Source organism: Octopus sinensis, linkage group LG8, assembly GCF_006345805.1.
Source record: "Octopus sinensis linkage group LG8, ASM634580v1, whole genome shotgun sequence".
Taxonomy (NCBI): domain Eukaryota; kingdom Metazoa; phylum Mollusca; class Cephalopoda; order Octopoda; family Octopodidae; genus Octopus; species Octopus sinensis.
The window spans coordinates 88,545,085-88,567,584 of record NC_043004.1 but is presented as its reverse complement, the minus strand read 5'-3'; the positions used below and the strand labels follow the sequence as shown (position 1 = coordinate 88,567,584).

General features: G+C 35.2%; 1 protein-coding gene across 1 annotated transcript in view; it reads right to left on the bottom strand.

Moving 5' to 3' along the window:
* Positions 1-22,500, bottom strand: part of LOC115214976 (gamma-aminobutyric acid receptor alpha-like) — a 679,148-nt gene that overhangs the window by 368,683 nt on the left and 287,965 nt on the right. The gene's annotated exons all lie outside the window — the stretch shown is intronic.

Genomic DNA, 22,500 nt, shown 5'->3' with positions numbered 1-22,500 from the left:
AGTTGACCCCGGCGGCATTTGAACTAAAGACGTTAATCATTTTGCCCGGAGTGCTAACGATTCTGCCAGTTCGCCCTCTTATGGAATTTTGGAACCAAGCTATCAAGTTCAAGAGAAGTGTGAGTCGATTATCGCCTCCCCCAGTGCCCAACTAGTACTTATTTTATCGACCCCGAAATAATGGAAGGGAAAGTCGACCGTATCAGCATTTGAACTCAGAACGTAAAGAACCGGATAAAATACCGCTAAGCATTTTGTCCTGCTGCAATCAATTTTGCCGATCACTGCCTTCAAAAGATCGATGATTTTGGTATCATAGTTTTGCAAATTTTGGCACAAGGCCGGCAATTTCCTGGCAGGGGAATAATTGATTACATCGACTCCAATGCTCAGCTGGTACTAATTTTATCAACCCAAAAGGATGAAAGACAAAGTCTACTTCGGTGGAGTTTGAACTCGGTTCGTAAAGACATGAAATGCCGTTAGCCCCAGGACTTATTCTTTGTAAGCCTAGTACTTATTCTATCGGTCTCTTATGCCGAACTGCTAAGTTACGGGGACGTAAACACACCAGCATGGATGTCAAGCAATGTTGGGGGACACACACACACAAACATATACACACACATAAGTATATATATATATATATATATATATATATATATATATATATATAATAAAATATTAGGGAATAAATCCAAACTTACAGGGAAAAATCAGATTTAGGATTGAATCCAATTTTATAGTAAAATATTATATTATATTAAATTAGAAATAAAACCACTACTAGGCAAATTACACAATGAAAAAATTAAGCCAATACATAAGATTAATTAATTTATATTATTTTAAATATATATCAAAATTATTAAAAGAAGATAATTAATATAATTAGTGTTATACTAATTATCTTTTTTTAATAATTTTGATATATATTTAAAATAATATAAATTAATTAATCTTATGTATTGGCTTAAGTTTTTCATTGTATGATTTACCTAATAGTGGTTTTATCTCTAATTTAATATATATATATATATATATATATGTATAAGGGTGGAAAGGAACACACGAGTTGATATATATGAAAAAACAAGTCAAAAATAGAAAATGCTAAGATAATTTTATAGTGAATCTTTCAGTACCGGTTTCGGTCATTTTGAGACCTTTTCAACTGTAACGATAAATAATTAAATTTAGAAAAATTAGAAGAAAAGTTTTTTTAAAGGAATATTTCTATAGTAGTGTTCAGATATAAGTGGCATTCTGCCTTTCTCTGACTCCCTTGTTTGCACTTGTGTGTTCGAGGTCGTTGTGAGTTCTTGGTAGGGTAGGAGAAGCAGAAGGCTGATGTGGAGAGGGGGTGGGGAAATCTGGGAATGCCTTGATGGTCGTATTTTGAATGGTCAGTGGCGGACAGCAGTTGCAGTTCAATTCAGGAATTGTTTATGGAATTTGCGTAGGCGTTATACTGAAAGGCATTAGTGACAAGGTTAAGGGGTAGAAGGTGGAAAAGTAAAGAAGAAGAAGATGACGATGTTGATGATGATGATGAAGAAGAAGGAGAAGGAGAAGGAGAAGATGATGATGATGATGGTGGTGATGATGATGACGACGATGATGATGATAATGATGATGATGAAGAAGCAGAGGAAGAAGAAGAAAAAAACAGAGAAGGGAGAATATGAATGGGTGAAAGTATAGCTGTGATGGGGCTGATTAGTAATGGATTCTATGGAATGTGATATTTGTGTGTGTATATATTTCTTTTATTCTAAAGTTGAGGTATATTAATTGTTTGTCGTAGACCCGTTAAGAAGTGGCCTGTATTTTGTAATAAGAGATTTTCTTTACTTATTCGTTGTCTCGAGGTTGTATCGTCCCTAATTGGTAGAGGGGGAAAATCCTGAAGTTTGGTGTTTTTTTGTTGGCGCAAGTATCTATGCGTTGGCTAAAAGCTATTTTTCTGTTTTGGGGAATTTTATCTGGGATCTGTGCAGGGCCATTCATTTACGCAAACCATTTTTTGTTTGGCCTATGTACTGCTCTTGAACACCCGGAGCAGGTTAGTGAGTATATTAGGTTCTCCGAAGCACATGTGAAGTTGCTTTTCACTGTAAACCGTTGTCCCTGTTTGAAGGAGAACTCTGATCCCTCAATTAGATAGTCGCATATCCCGCAATTGGGTCTTCCACATTTTTTTACTGTCGGCTTCTGTGTTGAAGAGTGAATTCGGGCTTGTGTAGGAGACTTTTCATGGATCTAGGCTGTCTTTTGCTTTTTATGATCGTGTGTGTTTGGAGGATTGTGTTTTCTGTGGTCTTTTTTTAGGAGGGGTATGTTACGGAGGATGTTGCCGAAGGCTTCGTTATTGAGAGGGTTGTGTGTGGAGATGTATGGTAAGGTTTTGGTTGTAAGTTTTTCTTTGATTTGGGATTCTCAGTTCCTTGATGTTAAGTTGAAGGGCACGTTGAATGCACTTGTCAATAAGTGAAGGTGGATAGTTCCTGGTGATAAGGGTATCTTTTAGTTCTTGTAGTCGTGTGTCTCTGGTGTTTGCGTTAGAGACTATAGTGCATATCCTTTTTGCTAGATTGAAGGGGATATTCATCCTGGTGTGTCTGGGGTGGCATGATTGAATGGAAGATATTGCTTAGAGTCTGTAGGCTTATAGTATATGTCTGTTTCTATTAATTATTAGCTTTCTTAATGAGGATATCGAGGAAGGGGAGTTGTTGCTGGCTATATTCCATCGTGATTGGATGTTTACGTCCAGTCCGTTTAAAATTTCCTGGAATTCTATGAGTTTTTCTATATTTTTATGCCAAAGAATGAACAGTCATCTAGATATCTCTTCCAGTTGTTTTCTATGTAGATGGAGAAAGGGCTGCCATATCTTTCTAGAACCTTACGATACAGACTGATCTCTAGGTATCCTATGACTAGGTAGCAAAGGAGGGGGCCATTCGTGTACCCATCGCAGTCCCCGATTTTTGTCGGTAGAAGTTGTCATTGAAGGCGAAGAAGTTATTTTCCAGGATGAATTTAACCCCTTCTATCACGAATTCTTTTTTGATGCGGTGTGGTAGTTCGTTGGCGTGATTCTCTAGCCAGAATCGGGGACTGCGATGGGTACACGAATGGCCCCCTCCTTTGCCAACCTAGTCATAGAATACCTAGAGTTGTTTCCCTTTATCGAAAAAGGCACACTAGTTGGAAGTTGAACTTGCGCATTGTGCAGTCTTTTATTGCGCGCGTGCACACACACACACCACACACACTTACACACACACACACACACACCACACACACACACACACGTACATGATCAATAAATAACGGACTGTTGACATTGTAGCGAAGCTAAAGCATGCAGAGTGAAGACGCTTGGCAAAGATTGACTTTAAAATCTGCTGTGCATGCGCAGTAATTTTTAACATTCTAGCTCACTTCTATTTTTTTTGTTTATAGCAGTACTTGGAAGGAACGCGTGTAGCGTGTGATTGTCGCATTGACCATGACAGAGAAAGCTGTCATGACGATACCTGCTCAGAGGCCCATGCAAAGTTGCAGAAAGTGTATGGAGATGACTGTATGAGCCACACATAACCGGACGAGTGATTCAGACATTTCCAAGATGACCAAAAAAATATCGATATTGAACATTGTTGGAGACCCGCAACCAGCAGAACTGAGAAATACAACGCTGACGTGCGTGCAGCTGTGAGGGAGAATCGTTGAATCAGCATCCATGAGTTATCAGAGGGTATGTAGATTAGTTACGGTTCAGTTCAGTCCATTATCATTGAAGATTTGTGTATGAGACGCATGTCTGTCAAGATTGTGTCAAAACTGCTTTCAGCTGACCTAAAAGACACTCGGGTTTCAGTTGCACAAGATCTCCTCGATTCTGTCGGGAACGATTAAATCTGTTTGAAAACTTTGCGGAGGCCTCTGAGAAGGTACAGCTAAACTTTTAGCAAAATTTGATAAAGATTCTCTGCTCAACTTCCTTTGGCATGGTCAATGCAATGAACAAACGCTACACACGTTCCTTCCAAGCGCTACTGTAAACAGGGGACGAGAGCCAGAACATTGAAACTTCGTGCGCATGCACAGCAATATTTATCGTCAGTATAAGGAGGCGAGCTGGCAGAATCGTTAGCACGTCGGGCAAAATGCTTAACGGTATTTCGTCTGCAGCTACGTTCTGAGTTCAAATTCCGCCGAGGTCGACTTTGCCTTTCATCCTTTCGGGGTCGATAAATTAAGTACCAGTTACGTACTGGAGTCGATGTAATCGACTTAATACATTTGTCTGTCCTTGTTCGTCCCCTCTATGTTTAGCCCCTTGTGGGTAATACAGAAATAAGTATTTATCGTCAGTCTGTGCCAAGCGGCTTCGCTCTACGTGCTTTAGCTTCGTCACAAGGTTAACAATCTGGATACTTATTGATCAAGCCCCTTATATATATGCATGCATACGTAAGAGGGTTACAGAACAGATCCTGGTTTAGGGTAAAAGAAAATACGAAAGGATCAATTAATAATGATTCTATTCAACATATTACCCTCTCAGATTGACATACTTATTGCAGCGGTCCTTCAGTTTTTCTAAGCCCTGTAAAAGAACCCGGAGGTTTGGGCCACATATCAAACCTTACGAGATACCGTTAAAGCCAAGAACTTTTCAGCACCCGGTCGTGCGCGGATATATATTGAGTGAGCAAATGCCTAAGTGACAGTCTGGATAAGATAAGGTTTTCAGGAAATTAAATCAATCCGCTAAGTGGCACATTATTAATACAATCTGTAAGTGGGACATTAAAAATATGCAAGGCTTTTCTCAGGTTTAAAATGTAAATTTCTTTTTTATTATGAACATTGAAGTGACTGAACTTTATTTCTTTGTTAGAAAGCAGCTCCTTCCTCAGAGAAAGGTTTCAAATAAGGAAAAACAGAAGAGTTCACACACACACACGCACACGCACACGCACACACATATGAATACAGACCTACACCTACACACGCATTCATATACATACACAGATATATATTGTTGATGCACACGCATACAAATTCACGCGCACACACATATACACATACTTACACACACATACACACACACAAAAGTACGCACGCACATGCACACACGCACACACGCACACACACACATGTATATATGTATATATATTGTTGACGTCATGAGAATTTATAAACTTTCGAGAGAGTGTGAAATAATTCATTGCTTTTTAGACCGGTGGATTTCGAAGCACATAAATTTATAAATAATAGCATGTAAAGCAACCCAACATTCACACACACACACACAAACACACACACACACACACACACACCACCCCCACACACACACACACACACACACACACACCACACACACACACAACACACACGCACACACAAACACACACACACACACGTACGCATATATAAATACATATATACATATATACATATATAACATATATATATATATGTATATATAAACATATATGTATGTATACATGTTTGTATGCATGTATATAAGAAGAGGTGGGAATAATGAATAAATTATATTTCTCAGCAGAAGATATAAACCATCGAGGGAAGTTTCAGTAACAAACCATAAAATGCCTGTAATATCTTCGCCATTATTATACTTACCGTTTCTACACACAAATATATGTCAATCGTGCAAATAGGGAAATAAATGAATAAATAAGTAAATGAATAAGAAAAGAAAATTCGTATATAAATAAATAAAACCTCATACATCTAGATACTTGAAGTGTTCTCTTTCTCTTCGTTTGTATGCTTGTTTGTTATCTATAATGCAGGAGAAATCCCGGAACACCAGTTTAAACGATACTGTTGCTTTAATCCCTACTCCTATAGATTGTTTTAAATATATTTTTGTTGTCACCGTCGCACAATCTCTGTAGCTGTTGCTGTTGAAAGCGCCATATTGCTTTTTAGACAAACGGAAGACATCGGTGCATAAAAGACGCTAATTATAAAAGATATTGCACTGCTTGAATGCAGTTGGTCACGGATTACATAATACTATGGTGTTATGGTGAGAATATTTCTTCCACCTCCTCATAAAAACCAATACAGCAAAATTGCTTCAAAGGTGTCGCGGAACACGATACCAGCAGACTCATAATATATGCATTTTTGAACGCTTGTGGCGCTTGTTTGATTGTCTTTCGCGGAACATCGCGTATGTGAATACATATCCTTCAATGTGTATTTGAATTTGCTTGTGTGTGCGTGTAAGAACGTATTGTATGTACACGAATGTCATATATTTCAGAATGTGTACGCACAGTTAAGTATGAAGAGCTGACTGAATGTGAGTATGCATTCATGCATCTATATATGTATGTATGTATGTATGTATGTATGTATGTATGTATGTATGTATGTATGTATGTATGTATGTATGCATGCATGTATGTATGTATGTATGTATGTATGTATGTATGTAGGTAGGTAGGTAGGTAGGTAGGTAGGTAGGTAGGTCGGTAGGCAGGCAGGTAGAATGATAGGTTGATAGGTATGTATGTAGGGAGCTGGTTTGTTTGTATCTACATATTTCTGTATGTATATACATGTTGATATATGTATATATATATATGTATATGCATTATAGATATATATGCTTATATACATACATATATATATATATATATATAATATAATATATATGTATTTGTGCTTGTATATGTATATATATATATTTGTGCTTGATATGTATATATATATATATATTATATATAATATATATATATATATATATATATGAGTGTGTGTATATGTGTGGTAGTAAGAGTCGTTCAAATACAAAAACTAGGGATGCCTCCATTTAAATAAGTATCTCAATATGTGACATGCTGTGTCTCATATGCTAAATCATCAGAAGCTGCTCGTTTTGCCAGCTTTACGCTGCTGTAAGCTATTAACACTAGTAGCGACGAGGCCTAAGTTTGTATGAATCTAAGAAATAAACACACACCGACACGCACACAGACACGCTATCTATCTATAGACAGACAGACAGACAGATACATAGATAGATAGATAGATAGATAGATGATATACATGCATGCACATACACTCATTCATATATATATATATATATATAATATATATATATATTATATATATATACAGCCAAATACTTGCAGCTATCCAAGCTAATGTATACATCCTTTGGAGCAAGATACACGCGCGCGCACACTCACACGCACACAAACACACTTACACACACGCACACATGTATATACAACAGTAATGTTTAAAATTTTATGAACGTATACTTGGCATATGCAGGTAGAGTATGTCTATGTGTGTACACGTAACTGCAAGTGCGTGTTCGTATGTTTGTATATATATATATATATAAACACAAATACGTAAGCATTATGTTCTATACATGCGCGCGCACACACACACACACACACATTAAAACACTCATAAACACATATGCAGAAAATGATTTATGCACATATGAATACCGTCGTGACGCATGCTTATTACATATGATCGCATACGTAGATATGTATACACGTATGTTTGGAAATATTTATAATGTATCACGTACATGAGAAGCCATTGTTGCAGGGACTTGAAAAATAAATCTAACATTGCAAGTCACAAGCTGAATTCAGGAGAAAAACATACTACATTATGAGTTGACGTAAACATTTTCTTCATATTCTATTTTAATTTCTCATTTCTCATTTCTTACAATCAATCATAAACGTATTTCAACATAGAGCTCAACATTCTTATATATATTATATAATATATATATATATTTATAATCAAAATAAACAACAAGGATATCCAGAGAATATTCTTGTTGCATATTTTGATTCTAATCACCTTACTTTGAAATTGTATGGATATACCGTACTAAATTCTGGGTCCTCAACTTAAGTACCATATTCTTTTGAATCCAAATTTTTCCTGAACTCATCTACCATGCCCAAAGTATTGCACAACAAATATTTAACGTATATATATATAATGTGTGTATATATATATATATATAATTATATGTGTGTGTATATATATATATATATATATATATATGTGTATATATATATATAATATATATATATATATATGTGTATATATAATATTATATATATATAATATATATATATATATATATATATAAGTGGCTCTGTGGTAAGAAACTTCTCCCTAAGCACACGCTTCCGGGTTCAGTCCCATGCATGGCACCTTGGGCAAGTGTCTTCTCCTACGGCTTCGGACTGAGCAAAGTCTTGTTGAATGGATTTGAGAGACAGAAACTGAAAGAAGCTCGTCGTAGATATATACATATATATACATATGTATGTGTGTGTTTGTGAGTGTGCGTTTGTGCATGCGTGTGTCCGTGTTTGCCCGCTTGACAACCAATGCTGGTCTGTTTATAGCCTCGTAACTAGCAGTTCGGCATAAGTCAACGATAGAATAAGTACTAGCTTAGAAAGAATAAGTCCTGGGGGTCCATCTGTTCGACTAACGGTGGTACTCTAGCATGGCCACACTCAAATGACTGAAATAAGTAAAAGAATACAACAATAAAAGAAATTATATACACACGTAACTGTGTGCATGCGTTGTGTATGTATATATTCTTTAATTGACTAACAACCTCCTTCCAAAACTTCCTCACCTTGTGTCAAAATATAAGCCGTTATTTACTTAATTCAAAAGAATATGTATATATATATATATATATATATATATATATATATATATGTATATATTCTTTAATTCTTTTATTCTTTTACTTCCTACAGTCATTTGACTGCAGCCATTCTGGAGCACTGTCTTTTAGTCAAATAAATCAATCTCAGGACTAATTCTTTGTGAGCCTAGTACTTCTTCTATCGTCTCTTTCGTCGAGCTGCTAAGTCACGAGGACGTAAACACACCAATATCGGTTGTCAAGCGATGGTGGTGGGACAAACAGACAAACAAACATATATATATATATATATGTATACATATATATATACATACATATATATATATATATATATATATATTATATATATATGTATATATTATATATATATGTTGTTTGTAAGTATGTATGCATGTATGTATGTATGTATACAATCATAAATAAGGGCGAAAGAAAAAGATTTCTACGCCAAATGCTGAGAAATAGACTTTAAATCGCCAATCACCACGTACAATATATATCACTATTAATACACAGCGTGTTGACTCGAGGAAAGCCAGCTAACAGAATTTTTTTTTCATTCATTATCTCTGTATCGAACGATTTCGAGATTAATCCAACGGGTTTTCCCCCTCATTAGCAGAGAATAAGAAGAGAAATAAATAAAATACTAACAAGCAGCCATGCCAAAAAAAAAGCAGAGGCAAATGTTATGAGTACACATAAGCAGGCCAAATATATCTAAATATAAATTCAACATATTGGCATAGAATATGTTTTTCTTTTGCCCCTATCTATAATTGTTTAAAATTTTCAACTTAAAAGGTATTTTAATATGCTGCCCACTTGATGAATTTTTTTTGAAAAAATTTTATCCTATATTAGAATTAATTTTATTAGCATTCGCTTCGGGACTGGTGACCACTCTAAGTTGTGGTTCCAGACCTACTATATGTGTTTTGAGGATAGCTACGGAATTTATATTTAGATATATTTGGGGCACTTATGTGTACACATGACATTTGCTTCTGCTTTTTTCCATGAGTACTTGTAAGCATTTCATTTATTTCATATCATATTCTCTGCTGATGAGTGGAAAAATACGTTGGATTAATCCCGAAATCGTTCGATACAGAGCTAATGAATTTGAAAAAAAATTCTGTTAGCTTGCTTTCTTCGAGTCAACACGATGTGTATTTATAATGATGTATATTGTATGTGGTGATTGACGATTTAAAGTCTATTTCTCAGTGTATTGACTAGAAATGTTTTTTCTTTTGCTCTTATTTATAATTATTTATAATTTTCACCTTAAGAGGTATTTTAATATGCTGGCCACTTGAAATTATTTTTGAAAAAAATTTTATCCTATATTAGAAGTATATATATATATATATATATATATATGTGTGTGTGTGTGTGTGTGTGTGTGTGTGTGTGTGTGTGTGTGTGTGTGTGTGTGTGTGTGTGTGTGTGTGTGTGTGGTAAAAACGGTAAGATAACAAAAGAAAGAAAGAGACGTCAATATTATGTAAATAGAGGAAATTTATCTATAAAATAATATGTTACAATTACTCAATAGTCAAGATAAAACTCTAAATGGAGCTTGCATGTCCGAGACTATCATCTATGAAGCTACCGTGTCTCTATAACCACTAAAGACACCGTTTCGACGAAGAAATACGTGGGCCTTACAGAGGGTAATTTCAAGGCCAGCTTCAATAATCACACCTTGAGTTTTAGGCACTGGAACAAAAGAAAAGCGACAAAATTATCTAATCGTATTTGGTCTTTAAAAGATAAAGGTGTCAATTATAACATCCATTGGAAAATTTTGGCCAAATGTAAGCCCTACACCAACGGCAGCGGAAAGTGCGGTCTATGCGACATGGAGAGATGGCTTATCTACATGTCTAAACTACATGTCTAAACTCAAGGACAGAAATTTTCGGATCATGCCCAAATGTGACAAAATTTTTGTTACGTTTTTGGTCCCCTCAAGAAAACAGATAGAACTTGCTTTCCATATTATGTCCCAAAAAGTTTTTTTTATCTCATTATACCTTTTATTATTTCATATATTTTTATATTTTCACACAATTTTTTTCTGTACTCTTCCATCCTGCATTTTTCCTGTGCCTATATAGACGTGTATATAGATTCATGTGTACACGTGTGTGAATATGTATGAGTGGGCCGTTTTAGATGTGTGTGTGTGTGCGGACATAAGAATGCCTATATATATAGACGTTTTTACTTAGTATTTTTACAATTTTTAAAGTTTTTTTTTTGGGGGGGGGGCATATGTATATTCATTTTTTGTGTATGCGTGTGTGTGTATGCGTATATAAACATGTGCGGGTATGTACATATATGGGCGTGTGTGTGTATGAGTGCATAAGGGCATGTCCGTATATGAACGTGGTTTTTACGCTTTGTATACTTCCTTATGTTTTTTCTGTTACCTTTAACCATGTTTTTTTCTTGTGCTTGTGCGTATATAGACGTATGTATGAACTTTTACGGTACGCGTGTGTGTGTGTATGAGTTTGTATATATATGCGTATACATTTGGCGAAAAATGCGAGTGAAGATGTGTACGTTTTCATAGTGACGTATAAGTACGCACGTGGGTCCGCGAGCGCACATGTGAGCCTATGAGTAGCCATGTTTACGTGTTTACTATGAACTTTTAATCTTATTTTATATAAGTAGGAGAATTATAACACAGTAATTTCCCTTTATATAACGGTATTTTTTCATAGCGTTTTTCAGATGGCCAGATAACCGAAGAGATGGTGTTGTGAATTTCCACTTCGGCATCTGAAACTCAGAGTTTTATCGTGACTATTTTTGAGTAATTGTAACCTATTATTTTATATATAATATATATATATATATATATATATTATATATATATATATATATATATGTGTGTGTGTGTGTGTACGACCGCCTTCTTTCAGTTTCTGTCTACTAAATAAACTCACAAGTCTTTGGTCGACTCGAGGCTACAGTAGAAAACACTTGCTCAAGGTGCCAGGCAGTGGGACTGAACCCGGAATCATGTGGTTGGGAAGCAAGCTTCTTACCACACAGGCAAGCCTATATACTAAATTAAATAAATGAAAAGAGGGCGGGAATTATGTAGTAAACCAGACCAGCTTACAGCCGTTTCTGTTATGAGATGCATTGCATTCCTAGCTGAGTGTTTGTACATCACTTTATTGCTTCTTCGGAACCTCTCATTCTAGAAGCTTCGAGGAAGCTATAAGGTGGTGGTGTACACTGCACCCTATAGCAGAGACATCTGTAACCACATGAAGTTGATCGCATAATCCTTGCTCCCTTATTTTAAATTACGCGTAGTACATGACTAACTCTTCATTCTGAAACATATGTATAATGAGTTCTAACACCAGGTTATTAATATCGCTATACCTAAGCGAAATATTTATACATACAAGCATACACACACACACACACACACAAACACATGCACACAACACATACACACAAACGTATGTATGCAAGAATGTATGTATGTGTATAGGCGCTGGGGTTGCTGTCCGCTAAAGAATTTCTTCGAGATCATGTAGGCATGGGTTCTACCCCACTGCTCGTCATACGTGGCAAATGTGTTCTACTGCGGCATCTTATTGGCTAGTGTCTCACCGTAGAAATATGAGCTGACAGAAACTTTGCGGAATGCGTGTGGGAGTAAGTGCGCAATTGGTACGTATTTTGTAGACCCTGAAAAAAATGAAAGGCAAAGTCGACTTCGGTGACATTTCCAAATCAGAAGTTAAAGAGCTGGTATGAATGCAGCTAAGCATGTTATTCAATTCGCCAACGATTCTGTTAGTTCTCTGCCTTCATCTAAGATTTTCTACTTGCATCATTTAATGTTCTACCAACCTCGCAGCTCAAATAAATATAACAATGATACTGGTATAAAATCAAACAAACTTGGGGCTAAACTGTTAATGATCTACAACCCCCCCCCCCCCGCCTCAAAAACAAAGTATCTACTGATTTGTTCTTCACATTCTGCTCGTAGTCTTGTAATAACATGTCAGTTAGATAACAGAAATATCAAGGACTTGGCATTGCATTGTATTGCTTAGGAGGGTCGGTGCGATTTCCTTCAGACATAGTGGGCCCGTATATGATTCTACAAACACGGTCTTTTTTTGTATGAACTCTGCGTGATAACAGTGGTAATATAAAACAGTGGTAATATAAATTATGTCTAGTTATCATTTTATGTGAATTTATCTAATTAATGTATTAATCTACTTAGATATTTTATCTAATATTCTTATTGCTACTGTTTGAAAAAGCGCTTACAAGTATACATACATACATACGTAAATATACATATGCGTATACCTATATATATGTATGTGTAGATGTATGTATACTCTACATACAAACACATCAAATACCTGTACAGAACAGATTAATGATAACATTTTATTTTAGTTTCCCTTTATGTGTTACTATTACAATCTGTAAATGGAATTTATGCTGTGTAGCTTATTTGCACACACACAGATTCTCACATACACTCACAAATACACAAACACAGACACACACACATGACTCTAAATATTTGTCTATAAACCTGCTTGCGTCAGTTGGCTTCCATTTTGTTTGGAATTCATGTTATGTCTTAATTTTTGTAAATATGGTGAAGACAACTCTACTAAACAATAAATAAACAAAACGCTATAAAATAGAAAAAACAAGAAAAAATTATATTTAATGAGAAAGACAAAAATATGAATTTAAAACTGAATAAAATCTGTTTAGCCAAACATTTAAATTTATGTCGTATCATAGAATATTTTCTATACGATACAGAAGAAAGGTGAGTTTTTTGTAGTCTAATAAAGAAATAACGCCAAAGATATGCAAAAACATTGAATAACAAATACACTACAATATTTGAATATAATTAAATAACAGTTGTTACTATTAATTATAGATGAATTGATATTTATGATAAAAAATGTCGACTGTATAGAGTAAATTTATATGTCTTCCTGACTGAAAAATAGTTTATCTATCTATCTATCTATCTATCTATCTATCTATCTATCTATCTATCTATCTATCTATCTATCTATCTATCTATCTATCTATCTACCTATCTGTCTATCTATCTATCCTCCCCTCCCTCCCCTCTCTGTATATATATTCATACATTCATATATATCTATGTATATACACATGTATATATATAAACATATATACGTATATATATATATATAATATATAGGTATATAGGTATATTTATATATTAATGCATTTGTATATATATGTATATATATTTATATTATATATATAATTGTATACATACTTACATATATACATATATATATATATATATATTTATATTATATATATAAATGTATACATAATTACACACACATATATATATATATATACACACACATATATAAATAAACTTTCCACTACTTTGTCCTTTGTCTCTGGTATAATATACATTCTAGAAATGCAATTAGATTTCATTAACAGCATATAAAGGATGTAGTGCCATCTTACTTTTGTGTAATTAGTTCAGTCGAGGCATACACGTTTCAATACTAAAATATGGATTGAGTTACAATCGGAGTGAGTCATCGGCTGCGAATGAACATCCACGTATGCATAATGCATGCAAACACGCGTACATATATATACACAATACCTGCATACATACATGCACGCACACACATGTACATGCACGCACACACATGTACATGCACATACGTATACATACACGCACACACCTACGTACACACAGAGATATATTTGCAACCACACACACATGCCTACATAAGATACACATACACATCATTCACACATAAAGAGGCATATATATATATATATATATATATTATATATTATATATAATAATATAATTCATTTATTCTATATTATATATATATGTATATATATATATATGTGTGTGCGTGTGTGTGTGTATGTGTATGCATTCAATACATGCGTACATACACGTGTGTATGTATGTGCGTGTGTGTGTCTGTGTGTGTGTGTGTGTGTTGTGTGTGTACATAGATATTTAATCGATCGTTATTTATGCTGGACAAATGTGAATTCTCAACAGCATTAAGATGCATTAAGAACTGCTTGCTGCTGGTTACACAAACAATATTTACGCGCCTACATTACAGTGTCTGCCGCTTCTCATATTTATACGTAGATCTCCCTTTCTCTGCATCTCTCTCTCCCCCACTCTCTCTCTGTCATCTCTTCTCGTTCTTCGATTTCTCTTTCTTACATACCATTTCTCATATTTCATATATGGAATTTCTACTTTCTATACCACCTAATTAACTGACATCTGTTCACAGTGCATAAGTATGTATGATTATAATGCATTTTCGCCGTATAAATGTCAGCTCATGTCCCAACAGTCATATCTCTTGGCACGCCTTACATGAATTTTCGAATAGCTTAAGACACTGCTTTATACAAATATCGAATATGCTCTAAGTACAGAAATATGACCTGTGCATCATTTATTTCAATGGTGACTGCAGAGGAAATGGACAGGAAATTGTCTTGACACATATATGAGTATATCTATACGAGGCAATGAAGATACATTTTATCATTCATCCACCCATTTATCCTCTACACCCGCTATTGCTGGGAGGCTCGTGGAGGTTAGAGTCCTCTGGTACCTCATCCATAGGGTCTTATCAGAAGCGGCCATCATTACACTTTCCGGTTGAGTTCTCAAGCGCGACCATTTGATACTAAGGACATCATTCAATCATCTCATTTTTGGTTTACCCCTATGAGTCCTAGTTAAGGCGCGTGGGTTAGTGGTTAGGGTATTCGACTCACGATCGCAAGGTCCTGAGTTCGATTCCCAGCGCTACGTTATGTCCTTGAGCGAGACATTTTATTTCACGTTGCTCCATTCCACTCACCCGGAAAAAATGAGTTGTACCTCTATGTTAAAGGCTCAGCCTTGTCACATTCTGTGTCATGCTGAATCTCCTTGAGAACTACGTTATAGGTATACGTGTCTGTGGAGTGCTCAACCACTTGCACGTTAATTTCACGAGTAGGTTCTTCCGTTCATCAGACCAACTGAAACCATCGCCGTCGTAACCGACGGCGTGTCAGCAGTAATGCTTCCTATCAGTTGGTTCGTCTTGAAAAATCCGTCCTACATTCCTGTGACATTCTGATCGGATGTTAGTACTACCGGAGCTGTGTAGAGACGCGTGGATTAGAGGTTAGGGGTGTTGGATTCGACTTAAAACCTTTGCCTGTCCTTGTTTGTCCCCTCTATGTTTAGCCCCTTGTTGGCAATAAAGAAATAAGGAACGTTAGCACACCGGGCAAAATGATTAGCTGTATTTCGTCTGTCTTTATGTTCTGAGTTCAAATTCTGTCGAGGTCGACTTTTCCTTTCATCCTTTCGGGGCCGATAAATTAAGTACCAGTTGTGTACTGGGGTTGATCTAATCGACTGCCTCCCCACCTCCCCCAAAATTTCGAACCTTGTGCCTAGAGTAGGAAAAAATATGTTACTAGCTATAAAGTCCCACTAACTTAATATGATAATATATAGAGTAGTGCTAGTGAAAATATCCATGCGTCAATTGTGATCCACTGTAGGGTCGGGTTTTAGGTGGCGCGACTGACGTTGAAAAAGAAAATCTTCCTGCGATATTATATTATAAAATATATTAACCGTAAATATTTACGGATACCTAAAATACATTCACAAAAATAGGACACTCCAAAAATAGGAATGTCACTTGTTTACATACGTCTTTCAATATATCACTCATATATTATATTGGTTTCAAATTTTGGCACAAGGCCAGTAGTTTCGGGGTGGGGGTGGGTAGTCAGTTACATCGATCCAAGTGTTTGACTGGTACTTACTTTATCGACCCCGAAAGGACGCAAGACAACATTGATTCCGGTGGAATTTGAACTCAGAACAGATGAAATGCCGCAAAGCATTTTCCCCGGCGTGGTGATGATTCAACCAGTTCGCCGCCTTACTCCTAAGTTACATAATCTTGTGTATTCACAATTGAGCTGTCTCTACCAGTCAACATATTGGGATTTAAATGCTTAAGTCTCCTTTGCCAGTACCTAACTCTCTATTAAGAAGTGTGGCCTAATGTCTTTGCCTGAAACATAAAGCAAAGTCTAATAATTTTATTGTGGAAATAAGATATATCCACCCAAAATTTCATTGCCCTTTACTGCAGAAAGTAGTCTGTATTTTGTTGAGGAATGTTATGTTTGAAACTGTTTTTTGTTTATTGAGGCAGCATGACTTGCAGAAAATACCAGTTCTATTATTTTAGTAGATATTTAACTTCAATATAGGAATAACCGTGAAATTTAATTTCGCAGTTAAAGGGTTAAACTTGGCATCATAAAATTCGAGGAAATCTGTCTTGCAAATACTGTCTGCAAATAAAGGAACTGCATTCAATATATCTGACGAAAAAGTCTGCTAAGAAATTCTGAAGGTTGGTGGAAGCGTTGTCACAATCCTATTAGTAGTGAACAAAACCGTGCTTGATTGATTGGTTTTAATTTCTTTTGAAGTATATCTTTAAGCTGTAAATGGGGAAAATGAAGCCTTTGAAAATTTTACATATTAATGTAGTTTTGTAATTGCATTCACCTGTCCCAGTTATCCAAGACACGATTTTGTTGTAACGGATTGAAAGTCAGAATACATTAGCATCACTACAACTATAAAAAACAATCCAGAACACTTTAAGATATCCTTTGTTAGCTTATATACGATTAATGAAATATCAGTAAGTGTCCTATTTTTTCTCTAGAAATGTTCACCTATTACACTATACAGCTATCACTATGATCTTCCACAACACTCCAATTATCACTAGTGTTTGTCTCTTATTGGCCAAGATTTTGTTTAACTGAATAGCACTACATGAAGAGGTCTTTTAAATCACGTTTTGTGGCGCAATAGTTCACTCGTGTACTGATCGGTCGTTCAATGAAGGTATCCAGGTGTTTGCGGATTGTTTTGTATATTTACGAGGAAGTCGTCCGACCGTTTAAAAAAGATTATGGGGTATTTTACTATTTTCATTTCTTTCAGGACAATGTTGAATAAGGCAGGACCAATTGGGATATAAAAGCTGTGCCGTAATGTTGCTATGTAATGTAAGGTAAATCCATCTGTAGGGGTGGAGTATATATTTATTGTTGTAAGATATTTTCAAATGTATTGGCTACATCCGAAAATACCATCGTTAAACATAACACTAAATCAATTACTTTGGAAAAAAAGGAAAGAATTCAATATTTCTTACAAACGCTCTCCTCATGTCAGAGGATTATCAGAATCGTTAGAGCGTCGAACAAAATGCCAACGGTGTTCAATTACAGCTCGTTTCAATTTGAGTTCAAAATACTATCCATACGATCTTTGCCCTTCATCCTTCAAGGTGAGCTGATGTAATGAACTTGTCAAGTGATGTGTAGATTTAGTATTGCTATAAATTATCTGAGATGCGAATGCAATTATTATAGAGAACTAAGAGATCATAATGAACAAGAAAACCTTGAACATTGTACAATAAATCACAAGCTTTGTAGAATTAAGCATAAGCATTGTTACCTTACATTGAACTCTATGGATCAGGATGATTCGTAAGGAAAACGTCATCTCTCATTAGCAACAACGACAGGACGAAAAACCAGCTTCATTAAATTTTGCATGTGCTAAAACCAAAAGATTGCCTAATGACTGGGGAAATTAATGGCCCCAAAACTTCCCCTAATTTAATATGCGCATATACATCTATGCCACTCTATGCTTCTCCTAAAATATAAATTACATTTTGTAAAGATCTGAAAGAACTGCTTAAAACAGGTACATTATCGAAATCCTTTTTGCATAACGGGAGATTTTAAAAACAAAATTGGGTTATTTCGGTGTCAGAAAAATAGATAAAATGTTGATGTTTATTGAGTTACATATATAGATATTATGCACTCACTATCCAGATGCAACCTATTCTGTGAAACCTTGAATTACCAATCGCTAGTTATTCTGATTTCGAAGTATCTTATTCATACATTATGGCTGATTTCAAAACTTTGGATCTCTTCCAACACGCTCAGCCGTTCAGGAAACCACAATTAAACGCAAATTTGGAAGCTGTAGCAATCATTCAAGTTGCATTAGAAAAATATAAAAACTTCACTACACACACTGCTTCAATAGATGCACACACACACACACACACGCACATACATATATATATAAATATATACATATATATGTATGTATGTATCTATACATGCATATACAGACATAAGTGCGTATGTATGCATGTGCATATATAGACATATATAATGTATATATGCATATGTGTATATGTATGTTTATATATATATATATATATATATATACATACAAACATACGTCCATACATACATACATAAATACATACATATATACATATATATATATATATTTATATGTATGTATTTATCTATATATGCATATACAGACATATATGTATGTGTGTGTATGCATGAGTATATATAGATATATATATAATGTATGTATGCATATGTGTATATGTATGTATATATATATATACATACAAACATACGTACATACATACATACATACATACATACATATATACATACATACATACGACTATATATGTATGTTTATGTGCGACTGTGTGTATAAACGCTTTCGCTGAAACATTTATGTGTACATACATTGATACATAAATACATACGTGTGTACATTTATATATAGAAGCGTACACATACAAACACGCATATACACACGCGCACTCACACATACAAACGCACAGACACTCTCACACACACTCACAGCCACATACGCATCCCCTCCCCCTCGCCACCACATTCAAGTATTATCGCTGAAAGTCATTGGTCCAAGCCATTATGAAATACATGTTCATCACATTCGAGATATACGCAACATAACGAATGGTTTGAGGGAAATCGAAACACATAAAGAAACCAATGGGAAGCAGGAATAGGTTACGGACTGATTCCTTCTTCACTCAGTTATGTCACGTTTATATGATTGAAGACGGTCGATTCGAAAGATGATCAGTGCGTCGAACAAAATGCTTTGCGTTATTAGTTGTAGAGCTTTACGTTCTAAACTTAATAACGTAAATGTCAACTTTGCTCTTCGTGCTTTTGGCCATCGGAGAAATAAAGTACTAATCGAGTACAGTAATCGATCAAAGAAACTATCGATTTGTGACAACATGCAATGATCTAACGTACTTCTATTAGAGACCAAATCGTCATCCAAACATAGAATCCCTCATAAAGCGAGGCAACAAATCCGTTGACGTATACTGTTGTCACATCAATAGTACACACACACACACACATATATATAATATATATATATATATATATATATATATATAAAGGTGTGGCTGCGTGGTAAGTAGCTTGCTTACCAACCACATGGTCCGCTTTCAGGCCTACTGCGTAGCACCTTGGGCAAACGTCTTCTACTGTAGCCTCGGGCCGACCAAAGCCTCGTGAGTGGATTTAGTTGACAGAAACTGAAAGAAGCCTGTCGTATATATGTATATATATATATATATATATATATATATATATATATATATATATATATATGGTGTGTGTGTGTGTGTGTGTGTGGTGTGTGTGTGTGTGTGTGTGTGTGTGTGTGTGTGTGTGTGTTGTGTATTTGGGTGCTTGTGTTTGTCTCCTCCAACATCGCTTGACAACCGATGCTGCTGTGTTTACGTTCCCGTAACTTAGCGGTTTGACAAAAAAGACGAATAGAATAAGTACTAGGCTTATAAACAATAAGTCTCGGGGTAGATTTGCTTCACTGTATATATATATACATACATATATGTGTATATATATATATATATATATTCATTCTTTCTTTTATTCGTTTACTTGTTTCAGTCAGTTGACTGCAGCCATGCTGGAGCACCGCTTTTAGTCAAGCAAAATCGACCCCGAGACTTATTCTTTGTAAGCCTAGTAATTAATTATTCTATTCGTCTCTTTTGCCAAACCGCTACATATTGAAAGCATTAAGGTGACAGAATTACAAGGATAAAACAAAAGTTTTCCATTGAGATTTGTGATTATTTTAATGAATAAGGTTAATATTTATAATGAATTTGTCATTTTCGATGGGTGCATAGCACACACAGAGCACACGTGGAATATACGCAGCTGCTCATTACGTCATCATATTAATCAGTATCATTAATTTGGTAGCATTTGAAACTACAGAAAATATCTTGCTCTCAGTAAGAAGGTAAAACATGAAACAAATACCTCAAGCTTTGCAGTGGAAACTGCTAACGTTGCATTTTAATATGCAATAATTATAGCGACACAGCGAGTACACATATTCAGTTTATTTAGCACATGCATTTATGCTTTGCCTTTAGGGAATTCAGAATAGAAAACAAAACAGGCAAATATTTATCCCTGGAGTAGTTATACAACTGATTCAGCAAAGTTCCTCAGTGCTCGTGCTCCATTTCTCCCGTGATTCGACTTGGAATATGCCACGGAATGTGAATAGAAAAGAATAAATGTGATAATTATTCCGTATGGTTATTGTGTTTTAGAAAATAATAGACGCTGATAATATTGATTTCTTTTTTACATAGATATAAATACCGATGGGATATAGGCCGAGAATGTAATCGTGGAGTACATGTATCTACATCGTAAGATATTTTCTTATGCTGTCAATCTACTGCTATTTCGTTCTTATATTTATAAACAAATATCGCTTATTAAACATTAAATATCGATTTGGAACATAGCGTGGCAAGTGGTTGGGAGATTTACAGTCGATCAGATCGATCACCAGCCACATGTACTTGAGTAGTATATATTATATTGAAAAATCTATATCTATTAAATGGGTGACTTGCCATTTTGACACAACATTGATGAAGATAAACAGAATCGCGCACACAAGCATACATACACACAGGCATACACGCAATCAAATATATGGTTGTATATGCATACACACACACACACATATATATACTTATATATATATATATATATATAATATATATATATATATATATATATATATAGGCGTAGGAGTGGCTAGTGGCTATGTGGTAAGTAGCTTGCTTACCAACCACATGGTTCCTGGTTCAGTCCCACTGCGTTGAACCTTGGGAAAGTATTTTCTACTATAGCCTCGAGCCGACCAAAACCTTGTCAGTGGATTTCGTAGACGAAAACTGAAAGAAGCCTGTCGTATATATGTATGTATATATATAATATATAATATTATATATATATATATATGTGTGTGTGTGTGTGTGTGCGTGTGTGTGTGTGTGTCTATATGTTTGTGTTTCTGTGTTTGTCCCCCCAACATCGCTTGACAACCGATGCTGATGTATTTACGTCCCCGTAACCTAGCGGTTCAGCAAAAGAGAATAATAGAATAAGTACTAGGCTTACAAAGATTAAGTCCTGGGGTCTATTTGCTCGAGTAAAGGCGGTGCTCCAGCATGACCACAGTCAAATGACTGAAACAAGTAAAAGAGTAAAAGAGAGTATATATATTTTTTCTCACCTTTTTTCGCTCCTTTTTTTCTCTCCTTTTTTCTGTCCTTTTTCTCTCCTTTTTTCTCTTCTTTTTTCTCTCCTTTTTTTCTCTCCTTTTTTCCCTCCTTTTTTTTCTGTCCTTTTTTCTCTACTTGTTT